The 17323-nt window shown below is 37.5% G+C and overlaps 1 long non-coding RNA gene across 1 annotated transcript in view; it reads right to left on the bottom strand.

Annotated features, from left to right (window-relative positions):
* The window catches only part of LOC144226004 (uncharacterized), a 32340-nt gene that overhangs the window by 6195 nt on the left and 8822 nt on the right, over positions 1–17323 (bottom strand). The gene's annotated exons all lie outside the window — the stretch shown is intronic.

The following is a 17323-nucleotide window of genomic DNA, read 5'->3' as shown; positions in this document are numbered from 1 at the left end:
CTTCACAAGGCGCCAGATACCCCAGATACCCTTTCCCTCCACCTCAGCACACTAAAGCAGTAAACTCAACTTCTTTATACAATACTGAATTGCTTTGACAAGTGAGAAACCCACCAAGTTTTGCCTTTGTTTTATTCAACATATAATGTTGTTAGAGGAAAGCTTTTATATTAAATTTTTAAGATTTCACTTATGTCCTCCTTGACTAATTAAAACGTAATTGGTTAATGGTAGGCTGAATTAAATGTTCCTATCCCCTTTACCCCCTAAACGTTTTGTTTGTTTATTGAACCTTACTTACAGTATAACTTCCCTCCACACCCCACTCCCCAGCCACAGTCAAATCACTTCTGTGGCAACTGGAGTGATTTGTTCATAACGATCGGTCATACAAAATACTCAGGATGCTCTCTGAGCATTCTAATGAGAAATTCATCTTCTCATTAGAAGACATAACACATAAACCCCTTGCCCAAATTTATGCCCTTTCTCTTCATCCACAGCCTTCAGCTTTTGGCCCATAGCAATGCTTCTGAGACTGTAATGTGCAGACCCATCACCTGGGGTCACCATCAAATGGGTCCCAGGACTCAGTGGGGCCCAGATTCTGCATTTCCTACAAACTCCCAGGGGGAGCAGGTGAGGTGTTGATCCCAAGCCACACTTTGAGTAGCAAGGACTGAAACTTTTTGTGGATCAGCCTTGAAATAATTTTATACCCAGAACATTCATATTATGTATTTTTTTTCATGTAAGAGACAAATGCTTAAACTTCAAAATTTCTTCTACTCAGAAATAAGTTTACTATTCTTTTTCTTTGAAACACTAAAACTCACTGCCTTTCATCTCTGTCTCCACTTCATCTCCATTTCAGTCTTCTATTCCCTTCTCTTTTTTCAACCGGCTCCACAAACTAAAATATGTTGAGCGTTATGTGAGCATAACTACCTCTCTGGTTTCCAGGTGTCTTTTGCCTTTCAGATGTTAAATAACATCTAAAATGTCTTGGATTTATATAATACTTTATGCCTTACAAAGGGCTTGCGTGCACTTATTTCATAAAAATAACTTCATGTGTGGGGAGAGACAGAATGATAATGTGAAAAAAGCAGATGGACTTAGGAGATTCACCTGGGTACAAATCCTGGTTCTGTAAATATTCAATCTTGGGCAAATTTTTTAAACTCTTTCCTTAAATTTTCTCATTTGTCAAAGGGGAGGGTATAAATAGTTGCATCACGAGCTAGTTATTTGGGTTAAGGTGGGGTGGTGTGGTTTCAAAGGAAACTGACTAGCCAAGACTTGGAACACGAGAGATACTTCATGTGCGTCCCTTCCAAACTCATATCCCGCTGCCCCTCTAAGCCTACTTTCCATTTAGGCAGCTCTCAATGTCCTCTGTCCTGCATGGCTGTCCTTCTCCAGGATGGTAACCAGCATCACACAGTTATCTGCTCCTCTTCTCTCCAAACCTTTCACATTTCCTCTGTAAAACCTGCCGCTTTTGTGAAGTATACAGCTCATATTTGACACCTAACTTTTTTTTTTTTTTTTACAGTTATTTGTTTTTAAGAGACAGAGAAAGACAGAGCACACATAGGGGAGGAGCAGAGAGAGAAGGAGACACAAAATCCAAAGCAGGCTCCAGGCTCCAGGCTCTGAGCTGTCAGCACCGAGCCCGACATGGGGCTCGAACTCACCGTGAGATCATGACCTGAGCTGAAGCCAGACACTTAACCGACTGAGCCACCCGGGTGCCCCCTCCTTTTAAAAATTTTTTACATTTATTTATTTTTAAGAGGCTCGTATTTGACACCTAGATTTCAAGTGATCAAACAAGACATGATGACAAATCTAAGAAAAATGACACCAGCCTTTCGAAGGAAACCAAAATCAATTCCCCCCCTCCTTTCCTTGAGGTTCCCTCTTTTCCAGCCGTTATCTTACCTCATCTATCATACTTAGAAATCCATACGTCTAGTTTAAATCACTGTTTCTCAGGCAACAGCCAGGCCACTTAGCAAGAGTCTAAAGCGAGCCAATATAATATTCTGCCTAGAGTGATACTCGGTCAAAGGTTACTGTGCCAGAGTAGGTTAATTATTCTAAAAGGACCTACTTTTACTATATTTATTGATTGCCATGAACTAATGAAAAAAAAAATGCTGCTCTATACTAAGTGCCTCTGTATTCCCTAGAAACTTCTACATGTGCATCTCATTTTGTCCTCATCACGACTCTGCAAAAGGCTTACCAATTTTAGGAAAAGTTTAAGATCAAGTTGGTCCAACTCACAAATTGGTGATAACAGAGCCAAGATTCAAACCAAGTCATAAGTTGTTGATCCAACTGTGTTATGTTTCTATTAGTTTGAATTTAAAATGTATGTTTAGCCAAGTAATATGTGCATATCATAAAAAAGTTCCACCAGACACAGAGCAAATAACAGCAGTCCCTTGCCCATCCCTCCCCGCCTGTAATTTTCATCCCCCAGAGGAAACCTCTTTTGACAACTTTTTGTGTTTACTTTTATTCATTTTTTAAAATGTTTGTTTATTTGTTTGTTTGTTTTAAGAGAGAGAGAGGGAGGGTGAACGGGAGGGGCAAAAGAGATGAAGAGAGAATCCCAAGCACTGACAATGCAGCAAGACCTATGAGATCATGACCTGAGCTGAAATCAAGAGTCAGATGCTTAAACCAAGCCACCCACACACCCCTATGTTTATATTTCTTTTAAAGTATGATTAGTTGCTATTTCTTAATTTTTCAGCTTTTGAATTATAATTGAGTTGCTACTATTGAAGATGAAGATCTAAGTCTCAACCACCATGTCCCCCAACAATTCCCCTTTTCTCTCCTCCTAATACAGTTACGAATTGTTTTTGTTAAGTCAATAGTCAAGGCTTATATTGATTTGCACATAGAAATCTTATTCACAGCTGAACAACAGTAACAGTACAGCTTGATAACTTCTCTTCTGTAACAGTTTTTCTTGGAATTAATCAATTGTGTCACACTTCACTTCTTTAGTGTTTTCTGTTTCTGTTACTAATTCACCCCCAGCTCTTTGCCAGAACGAGAAACATAAAATTCTCAGTATGGCCAAATGCAATTGTTTTGTTTTTCCCCAAACTCATCCTACAGCCCTAAACTACCAGTCCACACTGAATGCTCTAGAAATCTGCTTTATTCATTGTGTTGGTCTCTTAGCAGGCTCTTTCAACCTATACATATTTGTTCTTTAGGTTTCCTTTGATAATTTTCTGATAGTATCTCTGTTCTCTATATCTACTAGCCTATATACTATAGACTATGTCTGTATATCTATTAGTCTATATCTACTAGTCTCTATATCTAAGTCCTACTAGTTAGATGTTGACTTCCAGAAAAGATCCTCTGTTTCACCTTTCCTTGCCTATCTTTTTTGCCTATTTAGTGTATATTTCAGGTGATTTCTTCAACTTTTCCTTCCAACTAATGGTTTATTTATGTAGTATTTTATTTTTCACTTCCAAGATCATTTCCTCTTCTCTGAATGTTTTTTTATTATGGCATTCTGTACTTGTTCCAGAAATGCAACATTTTCTTTTTTTTTTTAAATTTTTTTAATGTGTTATTTATTTTTGAGAGAGAGAGACAGCATGAGCAGGAGAGGGTCAGAGAGAGAGGGGGACACAGAATCCGAAGACGGGCTCCAGGCTCTGAGCTGGCTGTCAGCACAGAGCCGTACGCAGGGCTCGAAACCACGAACCGTGAGATCATGACCTGAGCCGAAGTAGGACGCTTAACCGACTGAGCCACTCAGGTGCCCCCAGAAATGTAACATTTTCTTTTCTTTAAGGATATGGATATTGTTTATAGGCTTTTAAAGTTATGATTTTGGTTGTATGTTTGTTTCCTTCAAAAATTTTTTAAAATTTAGTCTCTTATGGTTGTTTCCCTCTTTCTCTTTTTTCCCCCTTTCCCACATGCTCGTCTGTTTTGTTTCTTAAATTTCACATACAGGCAAAATCATATGGCACTTGTCTTTCTCTGACTGACTTATTTTGTTTATATATATGTATATGGACATATATATTCCATCACATATATATATATATATATATACATATATATACCACATCATCTTTATTCATTCATTAGTTGATGGACATTTGGGCTCTTTCCATAGTTTGGCTATTGTTGACAATGCTGCTACAAACATCAAGGTACACGTACCCCTTCAATCTGTATTTTTATATTCTTTCAGTAAATACCTAGTAGTGCCATTGCTGGATGGTAGGGTAGTTCTTTTTTTTAAGTTTTTTTTGAATGTTTATTTATTTTGAGAGAGAGAGAGACCAAGTTGGGCAGGGGTAGAGAGAGGGGGAGAGAAGGAATCCCATGCAGTTTCTGCACTGTCAGCACAGAGCTCGATGTGGAGCTCGACCTCATGAACCACAAGATCATGACCTGAGCCGAAATCAAGAGTCCAACGCTTTCCTGACTGAGCCACCCAGGTGCCCCTGGGCAGTTCTTTTGAAGAACCTCCATACTGTTTTCCAGAGTGGAATGCATTAGTTTGCATTCTCACCAACAGTGCAAGAAGGTTCCCCTTTTTCCCCATCCTCACCAATACTTGTTGTTTCTTGTGTTGTTCATTTTAGCCATTCTGACAGCTGTGAGGTGGTATCTCATTGTGGTTTTGATTTGTAAAAATTACAGTTTTTTTAAAAAGTTTTCTCCTCCATGAATCTTCTATTTCTTTAAGTGGATTTTTTTCTACGGGCTTATTTGTCTCTCCTCATTCATATTAGAGGCTCTCCTCTTGCCTGTATCACTCAAGGCACTTTGAAATATAACACAGGAAGCTCTGCATGGACACACCATCCAACTAGCAGACTTTTAAGAGAGCGATAAGAGGGTGATGAGGTGGAGGGTCAGCTTGTTCACTGTTATCCAAAGTGACTGTATTTCCCAAGGACATCAGTTTCTTTCTTGGAAGATATAAAGCTGGCTGCCATATCCCCAGAGCCCAGAGAGAAAATGGGTGTGCAGTCTAGCAGGTCACTAAGCTGACTTTACACTAAATCTCCTAGTCCAGCCCTTTACTCTTGGCCACAGCTGAGCAAACCTTGCAAGAAACTGAACTCCAAGTTGTTGTTGTTGTTGTTTTACCAACCAGCTACCTGAGAATGGATCTTACTGTTCCCGACGCTAACTTTCAAAACCTGTTTTCGGCCCCCTCCACAACTTTGTCTCTCCAGAGGTTCCTGTGGCTGTCACTTGTTGACACCGTGGAGCTGTGCGGTGCAATGTGGCTGGCTTCCGTCACCTTCACCTACTCTTACTGCAGGTATCTATGTTGCCCCTCTCTCTGCCGTGCTAAATCAGTAGCTGCCTACTCATCTGCTTTCCAGTTTCCAACATTGTGTTGATTTCCCCATCTGCTGTGGAGCCCTCTCCTGTTCTCTTTGTCTTTATTAATGTGTGTTGTTCAAACTCCTTCACTTTCATTTCAGTGAGCTGTGAGGAGGGGACAGACATAGATGTGAGAAGTCATTTACCATGTTTGACCTGAAGTCCAATGCTTTATTCTTGTTCAGCAGTGAGCTTAGAACCAGAGTGTATTAAATAATGGCTGAAAACCTCACTTGACTCTCAAATAAACAGAGGACAATTAGGTTGGGCCATAGATATTTTCTATTATTTCATAAAATAGTAACCTAGGTGTACTGAGCATATTAATATAACTTTTAAAAATTTTTAAGTTTTTTATTTTGAGAGAGAGAGAGCAGAGTTGGAGCAGAGAGAGGAGAGAGAGAATCCCAAGCATGATCCACGCTGCCAGCGCAGAGCCCAACACAGGGCTCGATCTCATGAATCGCGAGATCCTGACCTGAGCTGAAATCAAGAGTCAGACCTTTAACAGACTGAGCCACCCAGGCACCCCCTTATTAGTCTAACTCTTATGACTAGGACAGAAGGAAGAAGAGATGGGATTGAGGGAAGAAGGGGGAAAAATAATGGAAAGTCCCTATATGTTTAAAAATCATACTTGATAATAAATAAACTTTATACTTTACATAAGTTTCCTTCATGAATATTTCTTGGGCTTCACTATTGGGTGATAGAAAACAATTTTATTCTCATACAATAACTGCCTGAGATTTGGCTTCCTGATCCAACAGGAGACAAAAACTGCACTTTCATTGCCAGGAGCATAGTTTAGTTTGTTTTAAACTCAAAAGCTGTCCTTATAAAATTGCAGCCCAGAAGAGGATTTGTGGATTTTAAAATATCCTGTATCTCTTCTGTAGACTTGGAATTTGATGTCAATATTGGCTTGAAACCATCTGTGGCAGATTTGCGATTTGTTTTTGTTTCTGTTTTGGGGAAAAAGAGTAAAAGAATAAAAAGGAAGAAATGAGGAACTTTGATTTTCCTCTTGGCTCCCCACCAAATAGTCAAGGCTATTTGGTGTTCACTGCCTTTGAACAGAGCCTCTGGTAAGTATGGTGGTCTTTGCAGCCCTGCAACTTGGTTTGCAGCCCCCCTAGTTTGCATCATGGGAGCTGGCTGACATTATTCAGGGGAAGAGATGACCAAGGAAAATGTGATTTGAGACTCTGCTTCCAAAAAAACCAAAACCAAAAACAAAAAACCCCACGGTCCCTGGTTGATTCCTGCACATTGGTTTAACGCATTTAGATCAAGGTTCTGAATATAACACCCTTTCCCACCCCCTCAAAAAAAGTTCTAAGGAAAATAAATCTCTGTACCTGAAAAATTAATAAAATAAATGAAAATTAAAAATAAAAAAATAGATAGATTAATTAATTAAAAATTGCTTCCAGTCTGAAAACTGTCTGTCTGGGACTGTGGTGAATCAATATGGCCACGGCTGAATGTGGGAATGTGGAAGGTAAGCTCTGTGACATGGACAGAAAAGGTCACTTCTCTGGTCAGTGTGGGCACCACCTGATGTGCCCTGGAAGCAGAGGAGCTGATGGATGGGAAAGCCCTTGAGCCATGAGGCATCTAAATGAACCAAGAAAGTGTCTGAGGGCCTGAAGGAAAGACCTATGAAAATGTCTGCCAGTTTAGGAAGCTAAACTCTCAGAACAGCACCAACATTAGCATGAAGCACAAAGGGTCTCATGAATCAGGTAATACAGAATGCCTATACCATTCACTTGATTTTTTTTAAAGTTTATTTATTTTGAGAGAGAGAGAGTGCACACACTCATGGGAGTGAGGGAGGGGCAGAGAGAGAGAGAGAGAGAGAGAGGAGAATCCTAAGCAGGCCCCTAGCTGTCAGCATGGAGCCTGACCCAGGGCTGGATCTACCAAACCACAAAATCATGACCTGAGTGGAAATCAAGAGTCAGATGCTTAACCGACAGAGCCACGCAGGCACACACACCCCCTCCCTTGAAATTTTAAAGAATAAAGAATATAGGGTGGCACCTGGGTGGCTCAGTCATTTAAGCATCCAACTTTGGCTCAGGTCATGATCTCATGGTTCCTCAGTTTGAGCCCCACATTGGGCTGTCTGCTTTCAGATCAGAACCCCCTTGGGATCCCCTGTCTCTTCACTCTCTCTGTCCCTCCCCCCACTTGTGCTCTCTGTCTCTCAAAAACAAATAAACGTTTAAAAAAAAAAAGAATAAAGAATATAGGTCTCTACGTATGTTATCTATTTCTAACATTGACTGTGTGTGCTGAAATAGTGAAAGAGACTGATATCTTTTTGTGGTTACAATCGAACTTAATTTCCAGGTTATTTGATCTCCAGCAGATCTAAAAAATTCAAGTATAAGGAATTTGTTGTCCAGAACTTGATTTAGTGCTCCATAGATAAAATTATACAAGAAAAAAAATTAACTGTACTAGAGCTCAACTATGTGATTTTATTAATAGGAAACATTTCTTTGTTTTTTTTTACCTTTCATTACATTAACAGAATTTTCTTTATCTCTTCTACAGTTATCATGCAAAATCAACTACATTTTAATCTAGTGATATCTAGATGGAATTAAAAATAATAAGAAGCAATACCAGGTAATGCCTTGATAAATATGAGTTATATCTGTATGGGACCTAACACTTTTTTAAAAGTGTGGATATGGCACATAACCAATTGGATGAAATTTCATTTTGGCGTGAGAGTCAAAACTTAAATCATTTGAAAGAACCACATGAGATAGACTGTAAATCTACATTACTTAATAAGTAAGTAGAAAAGACTTCCTATGTCATTTGCATTTATTAGGGGGCACTTAAGAGCCATAATAAGAAAAAATAAAGTTCTTAGAAGGCTGCATTTTTCTTGACAGGATAAAGAAGCCAATGTAAACATAAAACTACTATACTCATTGGTGGAAATGAAGAAAAATAAAGCAACTTACACAGAGATAGTTTTACGGCCCCACATTAATGTAATTCATTCTTCAAAAATGAGTCATTCCAATTTCTTATAGATTTTCAAATGCCTTAATGCAGGCTCTCTAGAATTCTATATTGCCCATTAAACACTTCAAAATATAGTATCTGGAGATAGCCATTAATGGAACAGGGCAAGTTCAACAGTTACATCAGTATCTAGAACCTACTGTGTTATCACATGCATACACTCTAAACACATGTGTTTCAGAACATAATCATTCCACTTAGTTTTCAAATGTCCATAGGTGCAATTTCCCCTACTATATTTGTTTCTAATAAGGAAAGCTGTGAGATCTCCAGAAGCCAATTCCCAGAATGAAATAAGGCTTAACCAGCAATGTCCCCACTATAATAATGTCAACCCATTCTAATACAGTATTAGAATTGCAAATACAGACACACAGTTTGTAAAGCGTTGCAGTACTGGATGTTCTGAAAGTCACAACTCTGGAGAATTATGCAATATAGCAAAGACAATATTTTTGCCTGAGATTCACGTGTTCAAAATCTCTCCAATCAGCAGCAGCCTATTACAGTGAATGCATTCTGCTGTAAACAAGGAACAACAGTCATTCTCTCTAGAGTAATAGAAAGACAGTGACAGGTGAAGTATGATGATCCTGATACCGTTATCATATTTATTATTAATGGATATTCATAAGACTAAGTTTTCCAGTGTCCATCTTCTGGGGTTTTTTGTTTGTTTTTTTAATTTTTAAATGAGGGTAGCTTTTCCAGTATCACTTTTAGGGCCGCCAAAACTAGTCTCAGAAATCTTCAAAATCGTTTGTATCCTTGAGTCACAAGTTCTCAGTGCAATTTGTGAGTTCCTAGAGCTGAGAAGTTTAAGTTTAAACGATCTAGTGATGTCAACGATTTGGGAATACAAAATCCCACCACTTTTCATTTGGCCACTCCTGCAATACTCTAATTTCTACATGGATAATAACGCTACTTGAAGTTAAAGTATAAGATGGGATAGCTAGGTGACTTAGTCCGTTAAGCATCTGACTTTGGCTTTGGTCCTAATCTCAAGGTTTGTGAGTTCGAGCCCCACATTAGGCTCTCTGCTGTCGGTGCAGAACCCACTTTGGATATACTGTCTCCCTTTCTCTCTGCCCCTTCCCTGATCACACTCTCCCCCTCTCTCTCAAAACTAACGAAACATTTAAGTTAAAGTATAAGAAAATGAATTCAGAGAGGAGAATTCTTTCAGAATCTTGTGACAAGTCTCTAAAAATGCACTGCATTTACAAAAACATATTTAACCATTATTCCGTTAATTTATGTTAATACATTCCAATGACAGTTTGAATTCATAGGCTTTGCAAAATGACCAATTTGGCAACATAATTATGATTTTTCTACATTCATAAGAAACAATTTGCAGTTATTTTAACATAGTGATGTATACACTTATCAGCAACAGGCTAAAATCCTTTAAAATATTTTCAAGGCTACATTTTACGTAACTCTGACTCAATGTTATTATGCTAAATAATCCAAACCTGATGTGGCTTAACAGTCCATTGGGTATGGCTTTCCTTGGGGTTTTGGCAGGATATATGATAGATTGAGTTTGAACGTTGATCGCGCTAGGGCTATGGAAGTCTGTGAGACCTTTTGCAGACAAGACAGGTAGATTTATCATCAGTTATGTTAGCACAGGCTATTGTGACTATATTAAGTTTGTAAAACACAAGAAAATTAAAGGGCCAGCTTCACTGATTAGCCTGTGGCATTAGCTGAACAATGAAGTCATATCTGAGTTTTCTGCAACCAAGCATACAGTAATTGATTTGTGGGCAATTCAGGGTTAAAACTAAATAGGTTTGATTCATTTAAGTCCAAGAAAAGGTTATTGTTGTTAGCAATCAAAAAGTACTCCCCAAAGAGGGAAAACAAAAAAGAAAAGTATTGCCAAGTATTAGGAGCTTTTAACACAAGATAGGACAAAAAAATTTGGTGGTTAGGAGACCTAAGCTAAACCATCCATTCTTTATGAGTTTCTTGATATAAAATGTACCCTCTAATGATGAGAAGCAACAATTTAACACCAGTCCACTTTTTGTTTTATTTCTTATCCCATTTATTTTTGATTGGATGTTCACAACTTAATACTTCCAAGGGCCACATAGAGTAGCTTTGCCCTAGAAAAGGGGGATTTATGTGATTGCTAGCTTTTTTATTTGGTGCCCTTGGCATTGACATTCCTGCTTTCCTGGGACAAAAAAGAAAAATTACTTTAATGTTAACTTGACTGATGTCCCATTCTGATTTCCTGAGATTACTACTAATGAAAAAATGCTTACTATTAAGAAATAGAAGCTATGGAATATAAACTTTATAAATGCTATCTGCCTTTATAAGACCATATCAACAATTAAATAATTATACAACATCAGCTGGTATCAATTGCTATCTAGATTACAACAAAGAGTTAAATAAGTGGGGAAGAAAATTCTTATAGATAGATTTAAAGGTGGCTTGATTTTGTTTTTTTTTTTTTAACTCTGGGCCATAACAAAGTCGATTTCTGAGATGTTTTATCACTTAAGATAAAACGAGCTAAGCAACAGTGATATTGCCATTGTTTTTCAGAAAGAATATTTAGTATACATAATTAAATATTAATTAAATGTGTGCATATGCATATAGTTTGAATTTTATCCTCTAATGGATAAAAATGTCCCCTGTAGCAACTTGTAGGAGTTACGGATGTTTTCTAATGTTGTTGTTTTTTTTTTAAATAAAAACAACACTGAAATAGAATTTACCATATTCTTAGTTGCTATTTCATTTCTAGAAAAAGGGTCTGTTTTAGATTTAGCTCCATTATTGAAATAAAATTATAAAGCTAGTTATGGTGTAATGGGAAAAATGAGATGTATGGGAAAACATGATCAGAAATGTAATGGGAAAAATATTCATTTTGTAGACAGACAAACCTTATTTAAATCTTGGCTCTGCCACTTAATGATGTGACTGACTTAATGATGTGCTTAACTTTGTTAATGTCACCTGTCAAATAAGAAAATACCTGCCTTAAGGAAACAACCCANAAAAAAAAAAAAAAAGAAAGAAAATACCTGCCTTGCCAGCTGGTAGTGTTAAATAAGAATTGAACAAAGCTTGGGGCGCCTGGGTGGCTCAGTCGGTTGGGCGTCTGACTTCGGCTCAGGCCATGATCTCACAGTTCGTGGGTTCGAGCACCCCGCGTCGGGCTCTGTGCTGACAGCTAGCTCGGAGCCTGAAGCCTGCTTCAGATTCTGTATCTCCCTCTCTGTCTGACCCTTCCCTGCTCATGCTGTAGCTCTCTCGGAAATAAATAAAACATTCAAAAAAAAAAAAAAAGAATTGAACAAAGCTTGGTATGCATATGTTCAAAGATATGTCTCCCTTTTCCCATCCATGAGAGAAAATGAGATCCTCGAATTAGGACTATTACTATCCCTTATATTATAAAGAACCATTTTTATAGATTTTGATTTGTTCCACTTTCTGTTAACAGTTTTATTGAGATCTATTTCACATACCATACAATTCACCCACTTAAAGGGCACAATGGAATGTTTTTTTTTTTTTTAAAGATTTTTATTTATTTCTAGGAGAGAGAGAGAAAGACAGCATGAGCAGGGGAGGGTCAGAGAGAGAGGGAGTCACAGACTCTGAAACAGGCTCCAGGCTCTGAGCTGGCAGTCAGCACAGAGCCCGACGCGGGGCTCGAACCCATGAACCGCGAGATCGTGACCTAAGTGAAAGTCGGACGCTTAACCGACTAAGCCACCCAGGCGCCCCTGGAATGGTTTTTAATATATTCACAGAACTGTTTAACAATTCTTGGCCACAATCTATTTTATTCACCACAGTCAATTTTATCTTTTCATTGGTCTAAAAAAGAAACCTCACTCCCCTTAGTCATAATCCTCCAATCCTCCCGTCTTGTCCAGCTCTAGAACAATCACTAATCTACTTTCTGTCTCTATAGATTTTCCTATACTGAATGTTTCATATAAGTGGAATCATACATTCCATGGTCAATTGTGACTGACTTCTTCCCTCAACATGAGGTTTCCAAAGTTCATGCATGTTGCAGCATGTTACAGTATGTTCCTTATTATCCTTTCTAGTGGAATAATATTCCATTGTATGTATATACCATGTTTTATTTCTTCTTCTTCAGTTGAGGGATAGTTGGGTTGTTTCCACTTTTTGGCTTTTAGGGATGATGTTACCATGAACATGTGTGTACAAGTTTTTGTGTAGACATGTTTTCATTTCTCTTGGGCATATGCCTAGGAGTAGAACGGCTATACTATATAATAACTCTCTGTTTAACCATTTGCTAAACTTTCCAAAGCATCTGCCCCATTTTACATCTCCACCAGCAGTGTATTATGGTTCCAGTTTCTCCACGTCATCGCCAACACCTATTATTATACCTTTTGCTTTGTTTCTTCTTTTTAAATTATAGTTTTCCTAGTGCGTGTGAAATGGTAACTCAATATGCTTTTCATTTGCCTTTCCTAATGGTTCATGACGTTGAGCATCTTTTCATTTGCCTAGTGGCCATCTGTATATCTTCTTCCTGGGAATGTCTACTCAGATCTTTTGTCCACTGTTAGTTGAGTCATTTGTCTTTTTATTACTGAATCATGATAGTTCTTTATATATTCAGATACAAGCCCCTTATCATGTATGTGGTTCCTTCTCTCCCCACCATTATTTTCCTATTTTTTTCACCTCAACATTCCCCACAACTTAGTACAACATCTTCACAGCTTTATTCTTACTAAGTCTTTTAGAATTTTTAACAGAATGTTTTCCCATCCTAAGAATCCATATTCAATTAGGTGACAGGCACCTCTGAGTAAGTTTATAATACAAGGTTTCCTTATCACTAGGATTCCCCTTTCATGCTGCTTATATACCATGCATATTTCGTGGCAATCTTGGCTAACAGTCTACTGACTATTTGAATAGGGGGGGAAAGCCCGCAATTAGTTGTAATTGAATTTATACATGCACAAATTATTTGCAAATTTTTTTACTTTAGACACTGGAACCGTTTTTTGACACACATTTCTCACTTAATTTTTTACCTTAGAGCTCCTGTTTTTTTCTTTGCCTCCTCAAAATATAGAGAGCTTCACTCAAAATAATGACGTTTTTGGTTGTAAAGTTTCGGCCTATCCAATACCATACTGATAGTGGAAGGAACAGGGAGACAAACTGTTCCTTCCTGATGGTGATAGGCATATTTCAGTGCGGGTATAGGAGTTATTTGCACAGTTTACACAGTCAACATATTTGTCAACAATGTTAATGACTTCTTTCCTCTAGATCACATTTTATAATTCAAGTTTGGAATATTAAAGTGTTTCCACTGTCATCATGTCAGACAACATAAAAGTAATTTATATATTCAAGGTATTCGATTTACAAAATCATTTCACATGTATGATCTCATCATTATGACTTAGAAGTCTGCGCATGGTGATAGAGATAAACAAAGAAAGGGGGAATGTAGTGTTTCTCAAAGTGTGGCTCAGAGATCATTGTCACAGGATCATCTTGACACCCTGGTGAAATGACCGATTGGAGGACACAACTGTAACCAAAAAGGATCCAGGGTATAAGCAGTGTGCCTCACAAATCTGCTGTTTAAGATGATTGATCGAGATGACCCCAATTTACCCTAAAGTTGGACAACCCCTGATATAGTTAAACAAGTAAATAAATAAATAGCATAATACGAATGAAAAAGACTGTGAGCAAATTACTTCACCTCTTTGACCCTCTTGTCTCACCTCAGGAACATCTCAGGACTGCTTAATAATGAATGCATGTCAATCACCTAGTGTATTGCCTTGCCCAGAGTAGGTAGTCAATAAATAGTAGTTATCAGTTCTTTAAAACACACCTCTAGGGCATTCTTCTCAGAATAAGGGGTGGAGAGAGCATTTAAGTGGAAGAAACACTGCCTGCAAAGCAGGGGGGACAATCATGTTATGCAAATCACTCTCTGTAACAGAGCAGAGGGCATGCGTGGGAGTAGTAATAAGTCAGTCTGGAAAAGAAGGACTGGGCTAGATTAGAGGATCGTAAATTCAGAATACAGAGTTGAGGTTTTTCACAATGAGCCATGAAGTCATTGAAGGGTTACTTATTTTTACTATAGGAATTTTCTAACATCATCAAAAGTAGGGAGAATAGTATAATAAAGCTGTATATACCCATTACCCGGATTCAATAATTACCAACATTTCACCACATTGACTCGTCCATATCTTTTTCTTATTTTGCTTTTTTCTTCACTGAAATATCTTAAAGCTATCCAAGCTTTCATGTCATTTCAACTAAGTATAGGTCTATAGAATATATGACACTTTCATACATAATCACAGTGCCTTTATCATATGAAAAAAGTGAATGATATTTCTTTGGTATCAACTACCATCCAGTCCATAGCCACACCTCCCCAACTGTCCTAAAAAACTGTCCTTTTATAATTAGTGTTTTAAAATGAGGCTCCAAAAAATAAATAACTAAAAATAAAAATGAGGCTCCAAACACAGTCTACACGTCACAGTCGGTTATTCGATTTCTCAAATCTCTTTAATCCAGAAAAGTGCCCTCACCCACCCTTATTTTTTATGTCATTGGCTTACTGCAGAAATCAGGTGATTTGTTTATATAAAATATTACATGTATGGATTTGTCTATGGGCTCCTTTGGGAGTGGGGTGGACATTTAACTTTTTTCTGTTCTCCTGTATTTCCTACAAGAGGATGTTTCTCTGGAGATTTACTTAGATTCAGCATTTTGGGCAAGAGCTCCCCAGAGGGATGCTGTGGACAGCCTCTCGCATCACAGTAGAAGGCACATCAGGTCTGGTCGTCCTACCTTCAGTAAGGCTAATACTGGTCAGTTGTTTCAGGAGGCAAAAGCCTGATCCCACTGTGATAAAGCTCTCTATCATCTTTCAGCTAATAATCTCAACCAACTGAAGATTATTGCCTGAATCAATTCTTTGTTAGGGGTTACAAAATAGTGGTGTTCTAATTCTAGCATTCATCCTATGTTTATAGACTGGAATTTGTAAAGAATTATTCTGGAAGAAAGAGACTGCAATATAATAATAGTAGGGGACTTGTATACCCCACTTTCAACAATGAGTAGATCATCCAGACAGAAAATCAATAGGGAAATATTGGACTTAAACTACACGTTAGACCAGATGGACCTAACAGACACATACAGAACATTCCATCCAACATCAGCAGAATACACATTCTTCTCAGGCACATATGGAACATTCTCCAGGATATATTGTATATTAGGTCACAAAACAAGTCTTAGTAAATTTGAGAACACTGAAATCATACCAGGCATCTTTTCTGACCACAATGCTATAAAACTAAAAATTATATGAAGAAAACTGGAAAATTCACTAATTCATAGAGATTAAACACTATGCTCTTGAACAACCAATGGGTCAAAGAAGAAATGAAAAAACAATTTAAAAACATCTGAGACAAAATGAAAATGGAAACACAACATACCCTAAACTTATGGGCAGCAAAAGGAGTTCTAAGATGGAAGTTTATAGCAATAAATGCCTACATTATGAAAAAAAGATCTCAAATAAACAACTTAACTTTACACTTCAAGGAACTAAAAAAAAGAACAAACTAAGCCCAAAGTTAGTAGAAAGAAGGACATAACAAAGATGGGAAATAGAGACTAAAAAGGCAATAGAAAATATCAATGAAACTGAGAGGTAGTTTTTTTTTTTTTTAAAGATAAGCAACATTAACAAATCTTTAGCTAGACTAGCTAAGAAAAAGAGAGAGAGAGAGAGAGAGAGAGAGAAAGAGAAGACCAAATAATTAAAATCAGATATAAAAGAGAAGACATTTCAACTGATAGCACAGAAATAAAAAGGATCATAAGAAACTACTGTGAATAATTATATGTCAATAAATTAGATAATCTTTAAGGATTAAAGGCTAAATTCCTAGAAACATACAACCCATTATGAATGAATCGTGAAGAAATAGAAAAATCTGAACAGACTAATCACTAGTAAGGAGATTGAATCAGTAAACAAAAATGCCCCAACAAAGAACAACCCAGGACCAGATCACTTCACTGATGAAATATAATAAACATTTAAAGAAGAAATAATGCCAATCCACTTCAGACTCTTCCAAAAAACTAAAAGAGGAGGGAACACTTTCAAAGTCCTTTTATGAGATCAGCATTACCCTGATAGTATAGCGAAACATGCGCAAGAAAGGAAAATTAAAGGGCAATATCTCTAATGAACATAGATGCAAAACTCCTCAACAAAACATCACCAATCTGAATTCAACAACACATTACAAGAATCATACATTATGACGGGGTGCCTGGGTGGCTCAGTTGGTTAAGCATCCGACTTTGGCTCATGTCATGATCTCACGGTTCGTGAGTTTGAGCCTTGCACTGGGCTTTGTGCTGACAGCTCAGAGCCTGGAGCCTGCTTCAGATTGTGTGTCTCCCTCTCTCTCTGCACCTCCCCTGCTCACACACTGTCTCTGTCTCTCAAAAATAAATAAACATTAAAAAAATTTTTAAAAAAGAATCATACATTATGACCAAGTGGGATTTATTCCAGGGATGCAAGGATGGTTCAATATATGCAAATCCATAAATACAATATACTACATTAACAAAATGAATGATTGCAACTTTATGATCACCTCAATAGACGCATTTGACAAAATTTAACATCCTTTTCATGATAGAAAACCCCATAAACTAGGAATAGAAAGAATGTACCTCAACATAGTAAAGACCATATATGAAAAGCCTACAGCTAACAGTGTACTCAATGGTGAAAAGCTGAAAG

This window comes from Crocuta crocuta, unplaced genomic scaffold (assembly GCF_008692635.1).
Source record: "Crocuta crocuta isolate KB4526 unplaced genomic scaffold, BGI_CrCroc_1.0 scaffold131, whole genome shotgun sequence".
Taxonomy (NCBI): Eukaryota; Metazoa; Chordata; class Mammalia; order Carnivora; family Hyaenidae; genus Crocuta; species Crocuta crocuta.
This window is presented reverse-complemented; position numbering and strand designations above follow the sequence as displayed.